This window comes from Heterodontus francisci, chromosome 24 (genome assembly GCF_036365525.1).
Source record: "Heterodontus francisci isolate sHetFra1 chromosome 24, sHetFra1.hap1, whole genome shotgun sequence".
Lineage (NCBI taxonomy): Eukaryota > Metazoa > Chordata > Chondrichthyes > Heterodontiformes > Heterodontidae > Heterodontus > Heterodontus francisci.
The window spans coordinates 58,076,441-58,099,885 of record NC_090394.1 but is presented as its reverse complement, the minus strand read 5'-3'; the positions used below and the strand labels follow the sequence as shown (position 1 = coordinate 58,099,885).

General features: G+C 41.1%; 1 protein-coding gene across 5 annotated transcripts in view; it reads right to left on the bottom strand.

Moving 5' to 3' along the window:
* Positions 1 to 11,222, bottom strand: part of mrtfba (myocardin related transcription factor Ba) — a 262,413-nt gene extending 251,191 nt beyond the window's left edge. For 3 of the 5 annotated variants that reach the window (XM_068056256.1, XM_068056260.1, XM_068056261.1), the window contains exon 1: positions 11,151 to 11,212. The gene's annotated coding sequence lies outside the window, so the exon portion shown is untranslated. Of the gene's footprint in view, positions 1 to 11,150 lie in introns of all 5 variants that reach the window. The other 2 variants (XM_068056259.1, XM_068056258.1) reach the window with 2 other exon arrangements.
* Between the last annotated feature and the right edge of the window lie 12,223 nt (positions 11,223 to 23,445).

Genomic DNA, 23,445 nt, shown 5'->3' with positions numbered 1-23,445 from the left:
AGTTACGTTAGTTTACATAAACAGCGTTACTTTTTTGTAGGAAGATGGGCTGTTTTTTTTAAACTGATTTGAACAATGCAGGTGCTGTCACTAATAAAGTGACTCCAGAGCACTGATATGAGCCAACCTTACTTTCCAAAGAGAAAGGCAACAGTCCAAATTCAACAGACACATTCTTGAATTATATTTCTGTCTTTGATCTCTTTTCTGCATATGTAAAGCTAATTGACTCTTCCCACATTTTGCCTTGGTATGGAATGAGAGAAGTATGGAAAAAGAAACAAGATTTTATGTTGCACATCCAAAGATACACAACTTGTTCAAACTCAGGGAACAGAGTGTTTGTCTCATTATCAAAAGTTTGAACAGAAGTGTTTTGCATTCAATTTCAATGTGGAGGGAGATGAAAAGCACCACAATAAATGCATGATTTGCAGCTCTAAAGTTGTATGGAGAAGTTCACAGAATTAAAAGTATTACCGGTGGAGAAAATGAGAATGGGGATGGGGGCGAGATATGACACAGGTTTCCGGAATGCTGTAGAACTGGACAAATATCTGGCTAAGAATGAGCAGGGAGTTGGCTTTATAAACTGCACCTTTTGTTGTTAAAATGAGCCACACACACTAGGAAAATCCCATCAAACCCTGGTTTGTGCTGAGCAAACTGATCAGAACTAAGGCAAGAGTATAGATACTACAATTGGTTTCAGTGCTCCAGAGGAGGAGAAAAATATCCATGGTTCAGTCCTGATTTTAAGCCGGTGACAACTACTCGAAAATATACGTACCTGCACAGCACCTGGGACAGGATTAGGTTTAATCTGGCTTTAACGTTGTCCATATCATCTTCATTTACCTTAATCAAAGCTCCCATTTTGCCTCAGATAGCAGAGGCTGGTAATTTAGCATTGGTGTATCAGTGCTTCTGAGAATGGGGGAGGTTGTGCGTTAGTGCTCGGGATGAGGGTCTCCTATTGCTGCACAGCAAACAGGGTGATCGGCACCCCTGATGTCTATCTATCTGTTCCTTCCACCACACTTCCAGGCCACAGGAGTCTTCTACACCTTGGCAGATTTTCCATGTTCCCTCCTCCCCCTATGCTATTCTGCTGTAACCATTCAGACATTCTCTAGGTCTCAAGTATATTTTTTTATTTCTCTAATTTCTCTCATTATTTCTTCCTTTTGTCTTCCATCATTAACAGTTCTGTCATTTATTCATCTCCATCTAATTACTTTATAAACTTTTACTTTTCTCCCCGCCCCCTCTTCCCTGACACTGTTCCTCCCTATAAGCTGTTCAACTATAACAGCTTCCGATTCTGACAAAGGATCATAGAACTGAAACATTAATTCTATCTTTCTCTCTTTACAGTTACTGCCTGACCTGCTGAGTATCTCCAGCATTTTCTTTCAGATTTCCAACATCTGCAGTATTTTACTTTTTGAATTTAACTTTCAGGGGTTATATGCCATCGGTATGTTAGACAAGAGGAGATTTGGTTATGCAAGGCAAATTGTGGTAGATAACAGGGAAAGTGAATAATGGATGTTCACTATAGTCCTTCCAGTTTCTCTATGAAATATTCTTTTTATAGTAAGTAAAAATATATTCACTCAATTTGAAAGAACAGCTGATCCCAGTAGAACAACAAGGTAATCATCGTCCAGCATAAATAGTACTAGCCATATTCGAGTCACCACAACCTGTATGGATTTTTGGCTCTCAATTTTAGAGTGTTGCTGCCTACCAAAATTAACAGCTCAGTGTACGCTGAAAGATAATTATCTACAGTCGATAAGTTAACTTCTTTAAACTAAAAGAGCAGCTTCACTTCATCGTAATGGACCACCTTTGTTCAGTACAAACATTATAGAACATCCTCTCTTTCACGGTACTGTAATTTTATTTACTCGCATATGTACCATTTGGTGGTGGCACAGACACTGCAAGACTGAATATAACAGGTCAACACAGAGTGAAACACAAGGCAGTTAAACTGTGCAGAGGAAGCATGATTTCACAGATCATGAAATATCAAAACTTTGACCCACCATGTTACTGTTATTTTAAAGGAGAAAATACTTATTAAAAATGATCAGTTTTCTGATTCCAGCGTAAGAACTACTACAAATGAACAGGAAGTGAGATTTTCCAAAAACATTATCAAAATATTGGTGTTACAGAAATTTATTTTAATGGGAATTAATTTATCCATTTTCCTAATGGATCCAAAATTTGTAATAGTAGTGAACTGTTCTTTCACACTTGTGTTTAGTAGCAATAACTGGTGTCAACCATGGCTCACTGCCAGCATTTGCACCTCTGAATCAGAAGGAGGGGTTGAAGACCCACACCAGAGACCTGAATATATTATTTCAGCTGACACTTCAGTGCTATTCTAAGGGAGTTCTGCAATGTCACAGATCTTTCTCTCCGATGAGACGTTACACAGAGGACTCTTAGATGGATTTAAAAGATCGCATGGGAAATTTCATCAGCGTTGCTTCCAATTTCCACTCTTTCTTGTCTTCACAAGGTCCATCACTGACTCTTCCCTTCTCTATATCTCCATTTCTGGGGATAGGCTGTCAACCAAAATCTATTATAAACCCAATGGCTCTCAGTTACCTCGACGACACTTCCTTCCATTCTCTTCCTGGAAGAAGTAATTTCCATTCTTCCAGTTTCTCCATCGCATCTGTTCTGCCAATGCTACCATCCAGATCAGTGCTTCCGATATGTCTTCCTCTTACCCCAACCGAGGATTCCCCTCCATTGCGGTTGACAAGGACTTTTACAGTGTCAGTCCCATTTCCCACACTTCTGCTCTTACGCCTTCCCCTCCACCTCAGAACAACGATAGGGTTCCCCTTGTCCTGACCTTCCACCCCATCGGGCTGCACATTCAGTGGATTATCCTCCGCTATTTCCGCTACCTTCAGCCGGATGCCACCAGCAAACACATTTTCCCCTCTTCTTTCAGCATTCCACAGGGATCAGTCCCTCCGCAACACCTTGGCCCACTCTTCAATCACCCCAACACCCCCTCCCCTTCCCACTGCACTTTTCTGCGCAAGCGCAGGAGATGCAACAGCTGCCCTTTTACCTCCCCCCTTCCCACCATGCAGAGCCCTAAACACTCCTTCCAGGCGAAACAGCGATTTACTTGTACTTCCTTCAATTTAGTATACTGTAATTGCTGCTCATGATGCAGGCTGCTCTACAACGGGGAGACCAAATGCAGTTTGGGTGATTGTTCCACAAACCATTCTGTTCAGTCCGCAAACGAGACTGTGCTTTCGGTCGCCTGTCATTTTAATTCTCTGCCCTATGTCCATTCTGGCCTCTCTGTCAGAAGCCTTCGACACTATTCTAATGAAGCTCAACGCAAGTTCACCCTTCAAATAAGCACTTTACAGCCTTCTGGACTTAGTGAGTTCAAACATTTTGGATCCTAACTGCTGCCCCCATTTTTTCGGACAGCAGCTGTTGGTAATGATGCTGCTATTGCGATTTACATCTCCTCTAAACTCATCTTTTGTTTCTTTACTTGTCCTGTTACCATCTGATTTTGCCTTGCACCATCATCCCTTTTATCATTTAATCTCTCCTTCCTTCCACCCTATCACAGACCTTCCCTTTTGTTCTGTCCTCCCCTTCCCTTGCCTCGCTACCTGCTTAAAACCTATTACATCTCTAATTCATTCCAGTTCTGATGGTCATCAACCTGAAACATTAACTTAGTTTCTCTCTACACAGATACTGACAGACCTGCTGAGTATTTCCAGCATTTTCTATTTTTAGTTCAGATTTCCAGCATCCGCAGTATTTTCCTTTTGTTGTAGGGGGAGTCTCCCAATGTCATATCCATCTAGGTGATCTTAAAATTCTGTCAATGCATCATATGTGTAAGTGTCACCTCAAGTTTTAAATATTGCTGTCCTCTGCCCTTCCTACAAGGAAGGAGGAAGAACTTGCCTTTATATAGCACCTTCACAACCTCAGATTGGCCCTCAGCCAATTCATTACTTTTGAAATGTAGCCACTTGTTGTAATGTAAGGAAACTTGGCAGCCAAATGGTGTACTGCAAGCACATAACCTAGCATTGAACAGAAAAGCAAGATTTTCTTTTCTAAATTTGTACAACACATTGCCATTTCTGGATTTTTTGGATTCTAACTCTAACTAAAAATATTTAATTTACTGAATACATAACCACAATATCTGTTAGAAATGTTAGTAGACATTGTAAAGGCCAACATTCATTTTTCAAAGTTTTCAATGTCTGCATTTCCAGGATCTCCAACAAAACATTGCAATCTGCCCGATTCTTAAGTACTGCTAAAATGAGGGTCTGCAGTAGCATTCAGTGGAGTTACAAGAAATACAATACTGAAAATTGCAGGACTGTGCTATAATTAGAACCTACCATTTACCATTTATCTTATTCCTGCAAATGTGTGTGCCAACATTCTCATGTTACACCTCCTGAGAATGACAGCTAATACTGGCATATGGTTCCACATGTCGTGGTAGTACTTTGCTTAGCTGTGATCCTTCACATGAAAGCCTGAAAGTGAAAATTGGTAGGCTATTCACCTAATCCAATTCAGTCCTCAACCTACTTTTACACAAGCTATTTATCATTGTTAATTGTGGTATTAAAAACAGAATTTGCGATATTTCAATTTTAATTGCATATACAACAGACAGAATTCAAGTTGGTTTGGACTTAACAAAAGTAGGATTTACCCACAGGTCACTGACAAATCCTTTTTAACTTATTTAGGATCCCTGCTTTTCCAGATATAAATTAATGACTTAAACTTGGATGTACAGGGCACAATTTCAAAATCTGCATATGAGACAAATATTGGAACTTTGAAGAGGATAGTGATAAACTTCAAGAGGACATGGACAGGATGATGGAATGGGCGACAAGTGGCAGATCAAATTTAATGCAGATAACTGTGAAGTGATTCATTTTGGTAGGAAGAATGAGGAGAGGCAATAAAATAAAGGGTACAATTTAAAAGGGGGTGCCGGAGCAGAGGCACCTGGGGGTATATGTGCACAAATTAGGGCAGCACAGTGGCGCAGTGGTTAGCATCGCAGCCTCACAGCTCCACGGACCCGGGTTCGATTCTGGGTACTGCCTGTGCGGAGTTTGCAAGTTCTCCCTGTGACCGCGTGGGTTTTCGCCGGGTGCTCCGGTTTCCTCCCACAGCAAAAGACTTGCAGGTGATAGGTAAATTGGCTGTTGTAAATTGCCCCTAGTGTAGGTAGGTGGTAGGGAATATGGGATTACTGTAGGATTAGTATAAATGGGTGGTTCTTGGTCGGCACAGACTCGGTGGGCCGAAGGACCTGTTTCAGTGCTGTGTCTCTAAATAAAATAATAAAAAATAAAATAAAATCACTGAAGGTGGCAGGGCAGGTTAGGTTAGGTTGAGAAAGCACTTAATAAAGCTTACAGGATCTTGAGTTTTATAACTAGGGGGAAAGAGTACAAAAACAAGGAAGTTATAATAAACTTGTATAAAACACTGGTTCGGCCTCAACTTGAGTATTGTCTCCAGTTCCGGGCAACACAATTTAGGAAGGATGTGAAGGCATTCGAGAGGGTGCAGAAAAAAATCATGAGAATGGTTCCAGGGATGAGGAACTTCAATTAAGTGGATGGGCTGGAGAAGCTGAGGCTGTCAACTTGCAGAAGAGAAGATTAAGAGGAGATTTGATAGAGGTGTTCAAAATCATGAGGGGTCTGGACAGAGTAGAAAGGGAGAAGCTGTTCCATTGACGGAAGGATCCAGAACCACAGGACACCAATTTAAACGTATTGGCAAAAGAAGCAATGGTGACATAAGGTAAAACTTTATTAAAATGCAGCGTGTGGTTAGGATCTGGAATGCACTGCCTGAGAGGGTGGTGGCAGGAGATTCAATTGAGGCCTTCAAAAGAGAATTGGATAATTAGCTGGAAAACAAATTGCAAGGCCATGGGGAAAAGGCAGGGGAGTGGGACTAGGTGAGTCACTCTTGCAGGGAGCTGGCATGGACACATGGGCTGAATGGTCTCCTTCTGTGCTATAACCATTCTATGATTCTATAACTCCACAGTTGTGCACTCTGAATTGAAGGTACAACATACCAGCAGACTAATACTGAATTCCTCTTATTGCACATCCACCATTGCCCAATAGTAGCTAAATGAGGCAATGCTACAACTGCTGAGCACACCTAGGTAGATAATAATTTTCACTAAAAGCCTTGGAATACAAAAAATTCTTCTGGAGGCAGATAGGGAACCCATCAGTATAAGCCAGGACTGTCCGTATGAACATTCTACAGCATTGTGCAATTGTTTTTCCACCTTATGGCACCTGGTGTGATGTACACACCATTTTGTGCAGTACTTATTCCACAATACTCTGGACTACAGTGAAACCTGATTAGATTTCATTATTGGAAGAGGATAAAATTGCCAACTATCTCATCAGCTTATCTTTTATTATACCAAAGAGGCTGGAGATCATTTCTAAAATGTTTGCATCCTTAGAAATTGATAGACATGCAATTGCTACTTCAAATCGCAGACGCATATAAAAAAAGGATCAAACCAATAGCTGCTGGCTAGATGCAAATGAATTGCCATTAATCTGAAATGAACACAATTTTTCTAAATTCTTTATCTTTGGTTTCTGACAATCTGCTTAAAGATCCAAATCTTTGTCCAAATTTTCCTAATAAACACACACTCTTGATCATGTGGACATGTGCTATTACAGCATCAACAGTACAAGACAAGGTTTTATTGAGAAATCTCTTTTGGGCCTCCTTATCTCGAGAGACAATGGATACGCGCCTGGAGGTGGTCAGTGGTTTGTGAAGCAGCGCCTGGAGTGGCTATAAAGGCCAATTCTGGAGTGACAGGCTCTTCCACAGGTGCTGCAGAGAAATTTGTTTGTTGGGGCTGTTGCACAGTTGGCTCTCCCCTTGCGCCTCTGTCTTTTTTCCTGCCAACTACTAAGTCTCTTCGACTCGCCACAATTTAGCCCTGTCTTTATGGCTGCCCGCCAGCTCTGGCGAATGCTGGCAACTGACTCCCACGACTTGTGATCAATGTCACACGATTTCATGTCGCGTTTGCAGACGTCTTTATAACGGAGACATGGACGGCCGGTGGGTCTGATACCAGTGGCGAGCTCACTGTACAATGTGTCTTTGGGGATCCTGCCATCTTCCATGCGGCTCACATGGCCAAGCCATCTCAAGCGCCGCTGACTCAGTAGTGTGTATAAGCTGGGGATGTTGGCCGCTTCAAGGACTTCTGTGTTGGAGATATAGTCCTGCCACCTGATGCCAAGTATTCTCCGAAGGCAGCGAAGATGGAATGAATTGAGACGTCGCTCTTGGCTGGCATACGTTGTCCAGGCCTCGCTGCCGTAGAGCAAGGTACTGAGGACACAGGCCTGAGAAATACTGACAAGTAAATATAGAAAATCAGTTAATTTTTCTATGACGTATCAGCCATGGCTCAATGGCAGCATCTCGCCTGAGTCAAAAGGTCATGGGTTCAATTCCCACTCCTCAGACTTGAGCAGATAAACCATGGTAACACTCCTGTGCAGTACAGAGGGAGTGCTGCAGTGTCAGAGGTGCAGTCTTTCGGATGACACTTTAAAACAAGGCACTGACTGCTCTCTCAAGTGGATGTAAAAGATCCCATGGCACTATTTTGAAGAGTAGGGGAGTCTCCCAGCTGTCCTTTGCAAGATCACTTAAGAAAAACATATTATCTGATCATTATCACATTGCTGTTTAATGGGACCTTGCTATGCCCAATTGACTTCCACGTTTCTGACATTATGATACTGAATACAATTTAAACATATTTCGTTGACTATAAGGGCTTCGGGCCATCCTGAGGTCGTGAAAAGCTCTCTAAAAACCCAAGTCTTCCTTTAATGGTTTTGTTCAATGTAAACCCAATTATACTCAGGGTAAAATCCTCATTGTCCAGTTATTCAGAGTATCAAAGTACCTAATCTTACTGACAAATGCTTAAAAACTTGAGAAGGAGAAACCACCAACAGTAGGTTTCTATTGCTGTATTATTAATGCTTGCATTTTATTTGAATCTTCCTGGTTGCTGTCAGGTTCCACTCTTTGCTCCTTCCCTTCAAAAAAAATGTCCACCATTATCCTATAAATTGCAGTTATTTCTGGCAAATGAATCAACATTTTCAGTAATTTGAAGTTTCCAAGTAATTCATGAAAATTTTATTGAAACAATCAATACCATATATTAATAATGAGTTGCAGACAGAGATTATTAATGTTTTATCAGTTGTTGAACTTCAAAATTTTTTATCAGTTACTTACAGAATTTACGTAGTTCAATTACATCAACTAAATGATATTGTAAAAATATTAATGTTTTGGAAACCTTGCATCTGAGCTGCAACTAAACTATGACATATAAGCTAAGAAAAGGTGCTTTCTATATTATTTGGAGGAAATTTCTATATTACTTAGTTTATTTTCACAATGTTAAACTTGAATATTAAATTTTTAGGAAGGCATTATAGTATTTCTGAATACAAGTTATCTTGACTATTCAATTAAACAAAAGATAGGGTACTGTTATAAAGGCAGTCCTGCACCTGATGAAAACAAAACTACCTCAAAGTCACCAATACATCAAATACATAAATAAGAGAGTTTGAAACCCTGTGGAATCCTTTCAACACCTCCCATCTATACCATTTCAGGAATCAAATTAAATCATTGAGCCCAGGCTAATGATAGACAGTGAATCACTACTGGATTGATTTTGTGCAAGTTCTCCATAAAAGACTCCTTTCTTGCAGCTGTCAATTATATACAAAACTTTGAAATTTCTAACGTATGCCTGAACGCGATAGTCCTGGTCCCTACCAATCTCTAGACTAGAAAGGCAATATTAATAACAGAAATGTCATTTCATCTCACAGCAAATCACTGTGCTCCACAGAAGACAGGTTTCAGCCTGTGTTATGAGAAGGATGCCAAAACCAGATTCCTGGACCAAGTCCCTGAAAACTTGGCTTTGGTCCAGTATAAGTAGGCATCAAGAAGATTGCCACTGACATCCACTTCTTATTTACTAAATATTGCTCCATTTGGACGCATACAGCAGTACATTGTAAAACCTCCTCCACTGCCACTTCACAGATAAGCACTGGGAAAATAAACCTAATTCAAATTCAGGATAAAGATGAAACATTTAGTTTCTTAACTCAAAAGATAAAGCCTCTAAATAAATTTGAAACCTCTTTATTTCAGGGATCAAAATCCCTCTCTAGAAACAAACAAAATATGTAGGAGCAAGTAACAACTTTATTTCTTAAAATACCTATCATACATTGTCTGAATTTGATGTCACAAATGACATCCCACAAGGAATTAAGATTAGCAATTGTGATATGAACTGTTAACATTGTGGTTGCATATCTATGCATCTATTCAGTAACATGCAAAGCTAGCAAAATTCAATTCAGACTGTGGATCCTACATTACACAGTGAATACATTTCAAAAGTACTTCATTGGCTGTAAAGTGCTTTAGGACAACCTGAGGGCATGAAAGGCACTATATAAATGCAAGTTTTTCTTTCTTAATCAATTTCCAATTCTTATAGCAGGATGAGTCATGGTGTTCAAACATTTCATTCACTGGTGTTATTCTCCCCTCTGAGTATTCTTCACACCGTTTCAAGATTGTAATTAAGCAGAATTTTAAACTCTAATGCTAAACACTGTAGAAGTGAATTAGTTACCAGCCCCTCAAATACAGGAATGATATATTAATGACCACAGGACTATCTTCACTACAGTGAAAAACACGTAACTTATAAGCGTAATTTGCTATAGCTATGATGGAGTCACATGAGTGGATGAATGCCAGTGGGGCCTCGTAGGACTGTGACATTTTGTTTATTCCTGGGGTTCTGGAACATCTCTTGTGGATTAGAATTGTCTTTTTGACATGGTCCTTACAGAACTGCACTGCACGCATTGCTAAGTTTAGTGGTAACCACAGGTTTAAATAAAACAAACAAACAGTGAGTTGCACTCTGTAACCAACTACATGGCAATCAAGAGAAGCCAGAAGGTAACAGGTGACAATAGAAAATGTCCACGTCATATATGGTTAGGTGAAATCTTAAATGTCCTGGGCTCTACCGAGGAACAGTTCAACTAATGAAATACTAAACAATAAAACTGAGAATGCAAAGAAAGCAAAATTCTACTATAACAATCAAACATATAATTTATTCTAGTCTTTAATACATGTATGTTCCCTAAAAGTTTTGTTATGCAACTTGATTGTAACTCAACTATATACAGACCTCACGACATCATTCTAAGTTAGTTCATTATCAGGTTTGTAGCATAAATATTGGTAAAACATTCTTTGAAACTGGGTGGATCCAGCAAACAGGGATGCACTCCAACATGAAATGAGGTTTCTTCTGCAACTTCATACAGCCATATGTGCATTACAAACCCACATAATGTGGAGACAAACAGTAGCCAATTCCTAATTCTATTAATTGACAAAATCTAATCGCATAAAATAATGAATTTGATGTCACAACTGAATTGTACCATTATATTGCACCTGACATGAATCTGCATTGTGTTTGCTCCAAGACAACAGGCACATGCCTCTCTGAACATTGCTGAATCTGAGCCAGTGTTATCAGGCAGAGTTCACGGTGGCTGGATGCTGAAGTGTTCGAGCAAAGTTCACTGGTGGGTGGAAGGCTGAAAAATGCAGTTCCCAACATCACAGCATCGCACCTGAAACCAGGGCTAGGAGCTGAGGCCGGAGAGAGAGAAGGCGAATAATCCCAATGGGGATACTCAGCTCCCGGGGAAATGGCCCGGCCCGGAAACCGGCGCAGACCCAACCGTAAACCTCAAACCCCACACCGGAGCCCCTTTAATGACAGCTCATTATTCCTCCCACCACCGCCGCCAGCTTGTCTGTCACCATGGAAACGTTTACTGAGCGACACATACACACGGGCGCATCCAGCCAACACTGTGAGCCCTGCACACCTGCCCAGCAGCGGAACGAAACCGGCATCAACTCACCTAAACGCTAAGGTGCCTCAAACCGCATCCAGAGTCGCAGCTGTCAGCTGGCGCTCACTCCCACAAACCCACGCGCTCACTATGCAAATGAGCCTTGCAGGCTGACGCAAGCACGTGTCGCCTGACGCCATCTGCGTGCGGGTGGGCGGGCGCGTGCTTGCTGGCGTGCGTTGGGATAGAGGACGGGGGCGCGCGTTGCGCGTCCGTGCGGTGTTGCAGGGGCGGAGAATGCAGAATGTTGCATCCAACCAGCTGTTAGACAGCAGTGCAAAAGCTTTAAGTTACATTATTAGAACATTAGAACATTACAGCGCAGTACAGGCCCTTCGGCCCTCGATGTTGCGCCGAACTGTGAAACCATCTGACCTACACTATTCCATTTTCATCCATATGTCTATCCAATGACCACTTAAATGCCCTTAAAGTTGGCGAGTCTACTACTGTTGCAGGCAGGGCGTTCCACGCCCCTACTACTCTCTGAGTAAAGAAATTACCTCTGACATCTGTCCTATATCTATCACCCCTCAACTTAAAGCTATGCCCCCTCGTGTTTGCCATCACCATCCGAGGAAAAAGACTCTCACTATCCACCCTATCTAACCCTCTGATTATCTTATATGTCTCTATTAAGTCACCTCTCCTCCTCCTTCTCTCTAACGAAAACAACCTCAAGTCCCTCAGCCTTTCCTCGTAAGACCTTCCCTCCATACCAGGCAACATCCTAGTAAATCTCCTCTGCACCCTTTCCATAGCTTCCACATCCTTCCTATAATGCGGTGACCAGAACTGCACGCAATACTCCAGGTGCGGTCTCACCAGAGTTTTGTACAGCTGCAGCATGACCTCGTGGCTCCGAAACTCGATCCCCCTACTAATAAAAGCTAACACACCATATGCCTTCTTAACAGCCCTATTAACCTGGGTAGCAACCTTCAGGGATTTATGCACCTGGACACCAAGATCTCTCTGTTCATCTACACTACCAAGAATCTTCCCATTAGCCCAGTACTCTGCATTCCTGTTACTCCTTCCAAAGTGGATCACCTCACACTTTTCCGCATTAAACTCCATTTGCCATCTCTCAGCCCAGCTCTGCAGCCTATCTATGTCCCTCTGTACCCTGCAACATCCTTCGGCACTATCCACAACTCCACCGACCTCAGTGTCATCCGCAAATTTACTAACCCACCCTTCTACACCCTCTTCCAGGTCATTTATAAAAATGACAAACAGCAGTGGCCCCAAAACAGATCCTTGCGGTACACCACTAGTAACTAAACTCCAGGATGAACATTTGTCATCAACCACCACCCTCTGTCTTCTTTCAGCTAGCCAATTTCTGATCCAAAGCTCTAAATCGCCTTCAACCCCATACTTCCGTATTTTCTGCAATAGCCTACCATGGGGAACCTTATCAAACGCCTTACTGAAATCCATATACACCACATCCACTGCTTTACCCTCATCCACCTGTTTGGTCACCTTCTCGAAAAACTCAATAAGGTTTGTGAGGCACGACCTACCCGTCACAAAACCATGCTGACTATCGCTAATGAACTTATTCTTTTCAAGATGATTATAAATCCTGTCTCTTATAACCTTTTCCAAGATTTTATCCACAACCGAAGTAAGGCTCACAGGTCTATAATTACCAGGGCTGTCTCTACTCCCCTTCTTGAACAAGGGGACAACATTTGCTATCCTCCAGTCTTCCGGCACTATTCCTGTCGACAATGACGACATAAAGATCAAGGACAAAGGCTCTGCAATCTCCTCCCTAGCTTCCCAGAGAATCCTAGGATAAATCCCATCTGGCCCAGGGGACTTATCTATTTTCACACTTTCCAAAATTGATAACACCTCCTCCTTGTGAACCTCAATCCCATCTAGCCTAGTAGCCTGAATCTCAGTATTCTCCTCGACAACATTTTCTTTCTCTACTGTAAATACTGACGCAAAATATTCATTTAACACTTCCCCTACCTCCTCTGTTTCCACTGACGTGCAACTTGGATTATGCTGCTGCTTCTGATGTTTTCCACACTGTTCAGAGGCATTGCCCAAATTTCAGCATGACCTGAAATAGAAACAAGGCAACTGTGCTATTTTGAAAAATGAAATCCAGCCTGTTTCCTAACTATTTATTATTCAGTTCATTTATATTGGTGTGAAAGGGGGGAGGGGAAGGGGGAATTTTTAAACCTGTGCTTCAAAGTTGTAATGCACACACATCTGTGGAAAAATGGATGATATCCTTCCACAGAGCAAATTTCAAGCAGCGATCTATGGACACGGAAAATAATGTGTAATCGAGGCTAATCACCAAAGGGCAAAATGTGAACTAGTAGCAGATGGAACTGGAAAACAGGTAAAAGACACAAAGTACTCTATAAATGGTGGCATTTATATCCTTCTACATTAGTATTTATTGAAACACAGCAGTTCTTGCCTCACTTTCAAAAGTATGTTTCATATATTTCCTAAAACAATCTATACATGTTTCCAATGTTTTGAAAACATTTATATAGAATCATAGAATGGTTATGGCACAGATGGAGGCCATTCGGTCCGACGTGTCTGTGCCAGCTCTCTGCAAGAGCAACTCAGCTGGTCCCACTCCCCCATCCTTTCCCCATAGCCCTACAATTTTTTCTCTTCACATAATTATCTAATTTCCTTTTGAAATCCACAATTGAATCTGCCTCCACCACAGGCAGTGCATTCCAGATCCTAACTACACACTGCATTAAAAAAGTATTTCCTCATATCACCATTGCTTCTTTTGCCATTCACCTTATGTTGGTCTTTCCTGGTTCTCGACCCTTCCACCAACGGGGACAGTTTCTCCCTTTCTACTCTGTCCAGACTTCTCATGATTTTGAACACCTCTGTCAAATCTACTCTCAACCTTCTCTAAGGAAAACAGCCCCAGCTTCTCTGATCTATCCACATAACTGAAGTCCCTCATCCCTGGAAACATTCTCATAAATCTTTTCTGCACCTTCTCTCATGCCTTCATATCCTTCCTAAAGTGTGGTGCACAGATTTGGACAAAATACTCCAATTCAGGTGGAACCAGTGTTTTATAAAGGTTCATCATAACTTTCTTGCTTTTATACTCTATCCCCCTGTTTATAAAGACCAGGATCCCATAAAAACACAACACAGGAGCACAAGAAATAGGAGCAGGAGTAGGCTATTCAGCCCTTCGAGCCCGCTCCACCATTCAATGAGATCATGGCTGATCTTCTACTTCAACACCATTTTCCTGCACTATCCCCATAACACGATGTTTTTAATATGTAGAAATCTATTAATCTCAGTCTTGAACATACTCAACGACTGAGCCTCCACAGTCCTCTGGGGCAGAGAATTCTAAAGATTCACCACCCTCTGAGTGAATAAATTCCTCCTCATCTGCGTCCTAAATGGTCTGCCCCTTATTCTGAGAGTGTGTGCCTGGTTCTGGACTCCTCAGCCAGGGGAAACATCCTTCCTGCATCAACCTGCAAGAATTTTGTATGGTTGAATGAGATCACCTCTCATTCCTCTAGATATCCCTTATTAACCACTTTCTCAACCTGCCCTGACATCTTCAATGATTTTTTTTTATTAGATTAGAGATACAGCACTGAAACAGGCCCTTCGGCCCACCGAATCTGTGCCGAACATCAGCCACCCATTTATACTAATCCTACACTAATCCCATATTCCTACCAAACATCCCCACCTTTTCCTATATTTCCCTACCACCTACCTATACTAGCGACAATTTATAATGGCCAATTTACCTATCAACCTGCAAGTCTTTTGGCTTGTGGGAGGAAACCGGAGCACCCGGAGAAAACCCACGCAGACACGGGGAGAACTTGCAAGCTCCACACAGGCAGTACCAGGAATCGAACCCGGGTCCCTGGAGCTGTGAGGCTGCGGTGCTAACCACTGCGCCACTGTGCCCATTTGGGCACATATACCCTGGGTCCCTCTGCTCTTGCACCCCATTTAAAATTGTATCTTTTATTTTATATTGCCTCTCCTCATTCTTCCTACCAAAATGTACCACTTAACACTTCTCCGCATTAAATTTCATCTGCCACATGCCTGCCCATTCCACCAGCCTGTTTAAGTCCTCTTGAAATCTATCACTGTCATAGAGTCATAGAGAGATACAGCACCGAAATCCACACACCAGGTCTAGGTCATTAATATAGAGCAGGAAAAGCAATGGTCCAAATACCGACCCCGGGGGAACCCCACTATATACCTTCCTTCAATCTGAAAAACAACCTTCCATCAAAGTAAAGCCTTTGACAAGGTCCCGCATGGCAGACTGGTGCAAAAGGTGAAGTCACACGGGATCAGAGGTGAGCTGGCAAGATGGATACAGAACTGGCTCGGTCACAGAAGACAGAGGGTAACAGTGGATGGGTGTTTTTCTGAATGGAGGGATGTGACTAGTGGTGTTCCGCAGGGTTCAGTGCTGGGACCTTTGCTGTTTGTAGTATATATAAATGATTTGGAGGAAAATGTAGCTGGTCTGATTAGTAAGTTTGCGGACGACACAAAGGTTGGTGGAGTTGCGGATAATGATGAGGATTGTCAGAGGATACAGCAGGATATAGATCGGTTGGAGACTTGGGCAGATGGAGTTTAATCCGGACAAATGTGAGGTAATGCATTTTGGAAGGTCTAATGCAGGTGGGAGGTATACAGTAAATGGCAGAACCCTTAGGAGTATTGACAGGCAGAGAGATCTGGGGGTACAGGTCCACAGGTCACTGAAAGTGGCAACGCAGGTGGATAAGGTAGTCAAGAAGGCATTCGGCATGCTTGCCTTCATCGGTTGGGGCATAGAGTATAAAAATTGGCAAGTCATGTTGCAGCTGTACAGAACCTTAGTTAGGCCACACTTAGAATATTGTGTGCAATTCTGGTCACCACACTTCCAGAAGGACGTGGAGGCTTTGGAGAGGGTACAGAGGAGGTTTACCAGGATGTTGCCTGGTCTGGAGTGCATTAGCTATGAGGAGAGGTTGGAAAAACTCAGATTGTTTTCACTGGAACGACGGAGGTGGAGGGGCGACATGCTAGAGGTTTACAAAGTTATGAGCAGCATGGACAGAGTGGATAGTCAGAAGCTTTTTTCTAGGGTGGAAGAGTCAGTTACTAGGGGACATAGGTTTAAGAGGGGCAAAGTTTAGAGGGGATGTGCGAGGCAAGTTTTTTTACACAGAGGGTGGTGAGTGCCTGGAACTTGCTGCCAGGGGAGGTGGTGGAAGCAGATATGATAGCAACGTTTAAGAGGCATCTTGACAAATATATGAATAGGAAGGGAATAGAGGGATATGGGCCCCGGAAGTGCAGAAGGTGTTAGTTTCGGCAGGCATCAAGATCGGCGCAGGCTTGGAGGGCCGAATGGTCTGTTCCTGTGCTGGACTGTTCTTTGTTCTTTGTACTCTCTGTTTCCTATTTTGTATCCATGCTGCAACTGTTCCTTTTATTCCATGGGCTTTAACCATAATATATAATATTATATATAATATATAAATTAAAATAGAAAGAAAATAGGATTTGTCTCACATCATAGAATGATGAATGATAACTAATCTTGCTGTTCTGTAAGGAACCATGTAAGAAATTCCTTAAAATCTCAGCAGTTTTGGACATCAGAAGAACCCTTAGCATTGCATAAGATTAAACTCATCAACTGTTTTGTAAAATACAATTCAATATAATTACAAATGAGGAAGGCTATTTGGTACATTTTAGTTCAGTTATCCAGGAATACCCTAATATTGCCATTGCAGCATGCAATTGGTCCATAAATGATTCCAGGTAAGTTCTTCTCTGCCGTATCTGGAAGTGCATTCCATGTATTGGCTTGCTGCCATCAGTCTGGATTTACTTTTTTCCATTCTATGAATCTTGTGTATTTCTATAAAATTATCTCTTAGACATCGTTCAAGGCTGAAAAGCCCAAATTTCTTCAATCATCCTTTATAACTCAAGATGACTGACACTCTGATCAGCCCTGTGATCCTTCTCTGCAATCCATCCATTGTAGTAATGCAGCTTAATGATGTACGACCACACACTTCATTTGTAATGTATTGGTAAAGGCCAGCAAGATGCATATACACAGGATACTCCCCCAGAATGCTTTGAAGTTTCTTTATTGATAATACAAGGGTTAGGAAGCCAGATGTTTGAATCCTACTGAGTCTCCTATCCAGACATCACTTAACCTATACCTTGTGAAAAAGTAATGAAATTATTAGATAAACCAATGGCAATGTTAATTTTTTTAAAAGCCTGTTTATTTTCTCCATTGCATTGCACTCCTGACCTTATCCCAATGATTCATATGCTTTCCCTACCTCATTTCTAAATCACAGCAGGCCTAGCTTCTGTAACACACTTTTTTTGCATGCTTTGTTCAAACTGTTGTCTTTTGCGTAACTAACCTATTTACCTCAAACTTAAGTTCAACTCTATTTCTCTTAAAGTGGAAAAAGCTAGATTATTTGCTCTGTGTAAAGGTCATACTGCACAAAGTATTATAATTTTATAATTAGTTAGTCTACTGTGCAAATGTTTCCATATGAAGAATGGCAGGCTGACTGACTGGAGGTTCTGACACCATACCCCTATATGCACCACTACTTCCAAAGATAAGAAATGTCAGAGAGGGAAATAAGATGGAAAAATTGATGGAGAAAAAAAACAATATTGACTAAACAAATACATTTTTGTACATAGCCCTATACTGGACTAGCTAAGAGATTGCATGTGCAATGTAAGTATTATCCTGTGTTACATGACATTGGGGTTAACACAGTATGTTCACAATTTGTCTCAGGACTAGATGTCCCACCCTTTTTACTGGAATTTAAAATGTATGTTTATATTTCCTGTGTCACATTTTTGTAATTAAATGTGTTGGTTCATATATAAGGTAACCACTAATGAAGCCATCATTCTTGAGCTTGTATTGTGAGTAATGAGGGATATGTACTGAATAATCCTCTCCCATTCCCCCAACTTGCAGTCTTTATATTATTTGAACATTTGAAAGGGGCATTTGATTTTTGCTCGATTGGGAGCAAGGGTCTTTTGTTAGCTGCTTTCAGGTGATGATTAAAATGATAAACATTGTGAAAGTAACATTCTCAATGCACCTTGATTTTTTGTGCAGCGTTATGAATATAGAAATTACCATTCATGGCACAAAAACTCATTTGCATTTCTTTTTCTCATATATGTTAAAAGACCTCATAGTAATGTGGCTCGCTCCTGTTCTTACATAACTAAAGTCATGCAGAGAACTCCAGAGGCAGTCACTTCATTAAGAAAATGAATTCACTCATTTGATTTACAGATTTCAATGGGAGTATAATTTGAGGGCTGATGTTCATTTATTCAATAATCTGATATTGCAGTCCAATTGTTCCACATCAGGATTAGGTTTTACAAACCAAACTAGGAGGCTTCCCCCCATGTCCCCAGTTGCCCAAAATTACCATGCTTAGGTGTTGTTGAAATGGCTTTGAAACATCCATTTCGCTCTGGCAAATGATTTATCTCATGATTTTCATTTTAATACAAACCACTAATGATAGCAATTTCTCTAAATGTAGGAAGGCATGCAGGCATTAGGTTTTCCCAGAGATAACAGTGTTATGTGCCTTGGGGGCTCAGATTACAGATTGGAAGGTTTAAAGGCACTAATATTTCTGATTTTTAGCCAATATACTGTGGATAGTTCAGTATATGACTCATGACACAGGCTCTTAGTTTCATTTGTTATCATTAATGTTGAAAAATGAGGTTTAAGGTCATTTTGGTGATAACTTCCTGTCCATCGGCAATTATCTTGAAAAAGAATCATATTTATTATGCAAGATCTTGAAAATTGGGGTCCACACATTAATTCAATTTTCAAGATAATTGATGGTGGACAGGAAATTGTTGAAAAGCTTTGATAGATGCCAAGAAATGTAGAATATAAAATATCGCAAACACTGTCCTTGAGTCGTGAATTCTTCTTACTTGCGCAATACTGCCTGTCTGCATTCTTGGAATGCCCAACTCCCTTCAATGCATTATGATATATGGCCAACAGAACATTTTAGTTTAATTTACATTTTCTATACCGCGCACAATTGTCAGGGTCAAATTCATGACATCCGTCTTTATTACAACTGCCTCCGGCTGCTGCAGCCTCTTATGTCACATCATATATAAAACACAAAATCATTGTACATTCCATTCAGTGTAAGTCCATAGACTAACGAATTGTACTTTGAAAGAATCCCGGAAACAATTCCGCCGAATCCACAGCAGTCACAATGTGACATCAGGGTGCGGAATGGTTCTTCAAAGCTACACTTCCTTTCGCACACAGTAAAAGAAAATAGTTCCTCATGAGTGGAGAGAATTTAGAGCCAAGAAGTGAGGACAAGTTGCCACATAACCGATTATCGACCAGCTCTGGGAATGAGCTGTTTGGAAATAGGTTTCGACTAACACGAGGGTGTTATATTTGAACAGCCATGAAACTGATTCTCCAGGTCGAAGCACTGTTGCAAACCCAATTCTATCCATTCATTGATAACCTGCCAGCTTAAAAGATAATTACAGTTTACCTGCGGCATGAGCAAAAAAAAAGATTGCTTTACACCAAGAGTACAAATTGACCAAATAAAAGTCAAACCCAGTATCAGATCCACTTGTAGCTTCTAACCATTGATTATTACAGCCCATACCTGTGTAGATATTATGCATATTATGCCTCAACTTTTTACAGTTTATACAAATGACTTAGATGAAGGGACCGAAGGTATGGATGCTAAATTTGCTGATGACACAAAGATAGGTAGGAAAGTAACTTGTGAAGAGGACATAAGGCGGCTACAAAGGGATATAGATAGGTTAGGTGAGTGGGCAAAGACCTGGCAAATGGAGTATAATGTGGGAAAGTGGAAAATTGTCCACTTTGGCAGAAAGAATAAAAAAGAAGCATATCTAAATGGTGAGAGATTGCAGAGCTCTGAGTTGCAGAGGGATCTGGGTGTCCTAGTGCATAAATCACAAAAGGTTAGTATGCAGGTACAGCACGTAATTCGGAAAGCTAATAGAATTTTATCGTTTATGGTAAGGGGAATTGAATAAAAAGTAGGGAGGTTATGCTTCAGCTATACAGGGCATTGGTGAGACCACATCTGGAGTACTGTGTACAGTACTGGTCTCCTTATTTAAGGAAGGATATAAATGTGTTGGAGGCAGTACAGAGAAGGTTTACTAGACTAATACCTGGAATGGGTGGGCTGTCTTACGAGGAAAGATTGGACAGGCTAGGCTTGTATCCACTGGAATTTAGAAGAGTAAGAGGCAACTTGATTAAAACAGAGAAGATCCTGAGGGGTCTTGACAGCGTGGATGTGGAAAGGATGTTTCTCCTTGTGGGAGAATCTAGAATTAGGGGTCACTGTTTAAAAAAAGGGTCGCCCATTTAAGTCAGATATGAGGAGAATTTTTTTCTCTCAGAGGGTCGTGAGTCTTTGGAATTCTCTTCCTCAAAGGGCAGTGGAAGCAGAGTCTTTGAATATTTTTAAGGCAGAGGTAGATAGATTCTTGATAAGCGAGGCTCGAGGGGCCGAGTGGCCTACTCCTGTTCCTGCTCCTAATTCGTATGTGTGTATGTTCGTATATAACACACATATACAACAATGTTAAATAGTTAGAATGAGATTAAGATGGATTTCTTTGTACATGAAACCAGTTTTAAATGGTACAGGAACAAAAATTGATTTAATAAACCTTGTTTACTTAACATTAAGTGCAACACAACATATTCAGGCTGAAAGACTTTTCGGGACATGCATTACATTCCATTCTTACAGTTTTTAAAACATTTTCTAGAAGTGTTCATTATAAAACATGTGCAAGAATTAGGTTTCCTGGCCATAGCTTTCTCTGGTTGATTAGTTTCCAAATAAAGCAATTTTATTAAAATTCGTTACTGAATTTTGAAGTATTTCCTCAATGATTAGGATCAAAAACTGACTGTGGTAGGAAGCAGAAGATGGTGATTAATAGAAAATGCTCTGTGTGGGAAGCAGCAACTAATGGAAATCTGAAAATGTCCAGCCTGGGTCCTCGCTTGTGCACCGTATTCAAAAAGATTTAAGGAAAGTACCTCGTGTATTGCAATATTTGCAAATGAAAGCAAGCTAACTGACCAGGTGACAAGTATTGGGCAATAAAAAAAGCTATTCAGGGAGACCTACATTCATTCAGCAGAAGGAAGGGCAGACTCATTTTAAAATACTGGTTTTGGTTGGAGCAGTAATTTGTGGGGATTGGAGGAAGTCGTTTGTTGATGCCTCTTTCGTCCTGCTTGGAGGGTGGGTGGGGGAAGGAATGAGAGAATGGATTGGGACTGTAAGCAGAGTGCCTTTGGGGTCAGATCCAAGATGACAGGCCTACTGATGGAAATTGGAACCAAGTCAACCCTCTGCAGCAGACTCAGTAATATGAGACCTGAGCCAGGGTATCTGCAATACTCCCAGGGCACTGTTGATGAGTGAATACTCATCCTGGCTCATTAATGGGCCTGGAGAATTAGACCCACTACTTGGGGGCTGGAACTATTCCCTTTTGTATTCAGGAGGCCTTGTGGCTGCTTCTAGTGGGCCTACATTTTCCAGTGAAACCACCACTGATTAGGTGTTTGTCAAGGATGCTTTGTGTCCCCAGTGTCATTAGGGATTGATCTATGACAGCAACTGTAGCTGGATCATTGGTTGGAAGACATTATTAACACCTCCCACACTCAAACTGAGACATTTGTTGAGTAGTTCTTTTATGTGGGGGGATGGGGGGGGGGGGGGTGGTGAAGAAAGGCAATTTCAACAGGAGCAAAGTGCCTTATTTTATTTTAATAGCATTAATTTACAGTATAATAGCCTGGATTTTGCAAGCAGTGCCAAAGGCACGGTACTCTCATTCATTACACTTACAGAGGCCCAAAGACTTTTTGTGGGCTTTCGAGTGGCAACTTAGGGCATTTTGAGATTCTTTCCTGCACAGCACCCTCTACAGGGGATCTGTGACATGTGTGATCAGGGCAAGCAACAGTGTGTCACTTCAACCAATCAGATTGAAGAATTCTCACTGAGTCTAAACCAGGAACTATAGATTAGAATATTTAATTCAATGTAAAACCATATACAAAAAGCAAAATAAAGAGAGGGAAAGAAAGATGAGATTAAGAGATATTGAAAGATAAAAGAGACAGAAAGAAAAAGTTAAACAAAAAATTATTTTTCTAAATCTCCAACATTGATTAAATTCTGAAGGAATGAGACTCCACACTTAGAAAATTAAAATTTTTCATGCAAAGAGAGAGTTGGTAACAATTAAGGTTTATCATGCCATTAAAATTCACTTTTTAAAAATCAGTTTGTGGGATGTGGGCATTGCTGGCTAGGCCAGCATTTATTGCCCATCCCTAATTGCCCTTGAACTGATTGGCTTGCTAGGGCAGTTTTTTAAGAGTCAACAATATTGCTGTGGGTCTGGAGTCACATGTAGGCCAGACCAGGTAAGGATGGCAGATTTCCTTCCCTAAAGGACATTAGTGAACCAGATGGGTTTTTATAACAATCGACAATGGTTTCATGGTTACTCTTAGACTAGATTTTAATTCCAGATTTATTAATTGAATTCAAATTTCACCATCTGCCGTGGTGGGATTCAAACCCACGTCCCCAGAGCATTAGCCTGGGCTCTGAATTACTAATCTAATGACATTACCACTACGCCACTGCTTCCTTACACCTGAATGTACCAGCCCTAACTTTTTATGGCATGTTTGGTGGCTAACGAGTGGATAAGTCCAGCAACTTCACACCATTCATAATGCTGAATCTATCAGTGAGGTACCGGTGTAGCGAAGCTTGAAAAGGAGCAGCAACTTCTCCATTTCCACAAGTAATTGCGCATGTGCAGATGCCGGAATTTGACGTCTGACTTACTACTTAATAACAGTGAGCACTGATAGCCTCAACATTATTCCTAATACAAAATCTGGGCCAAAATGTTACTGTATGCTACATGCACAAAACTAGTGTCACCAGGTTTTAGTGTATGAATTCCAGAATCAGTCTCAAAACATCCAGGATTTTTTTTTGTCATTGCTGTTCTATAATTTGTCAGTCGAGGTGCTGAAGTATAAGTTGGAGTGGCTGTACTTCGGATTTTCCAACATATAGTTTCTTCTCCTTCATGGACA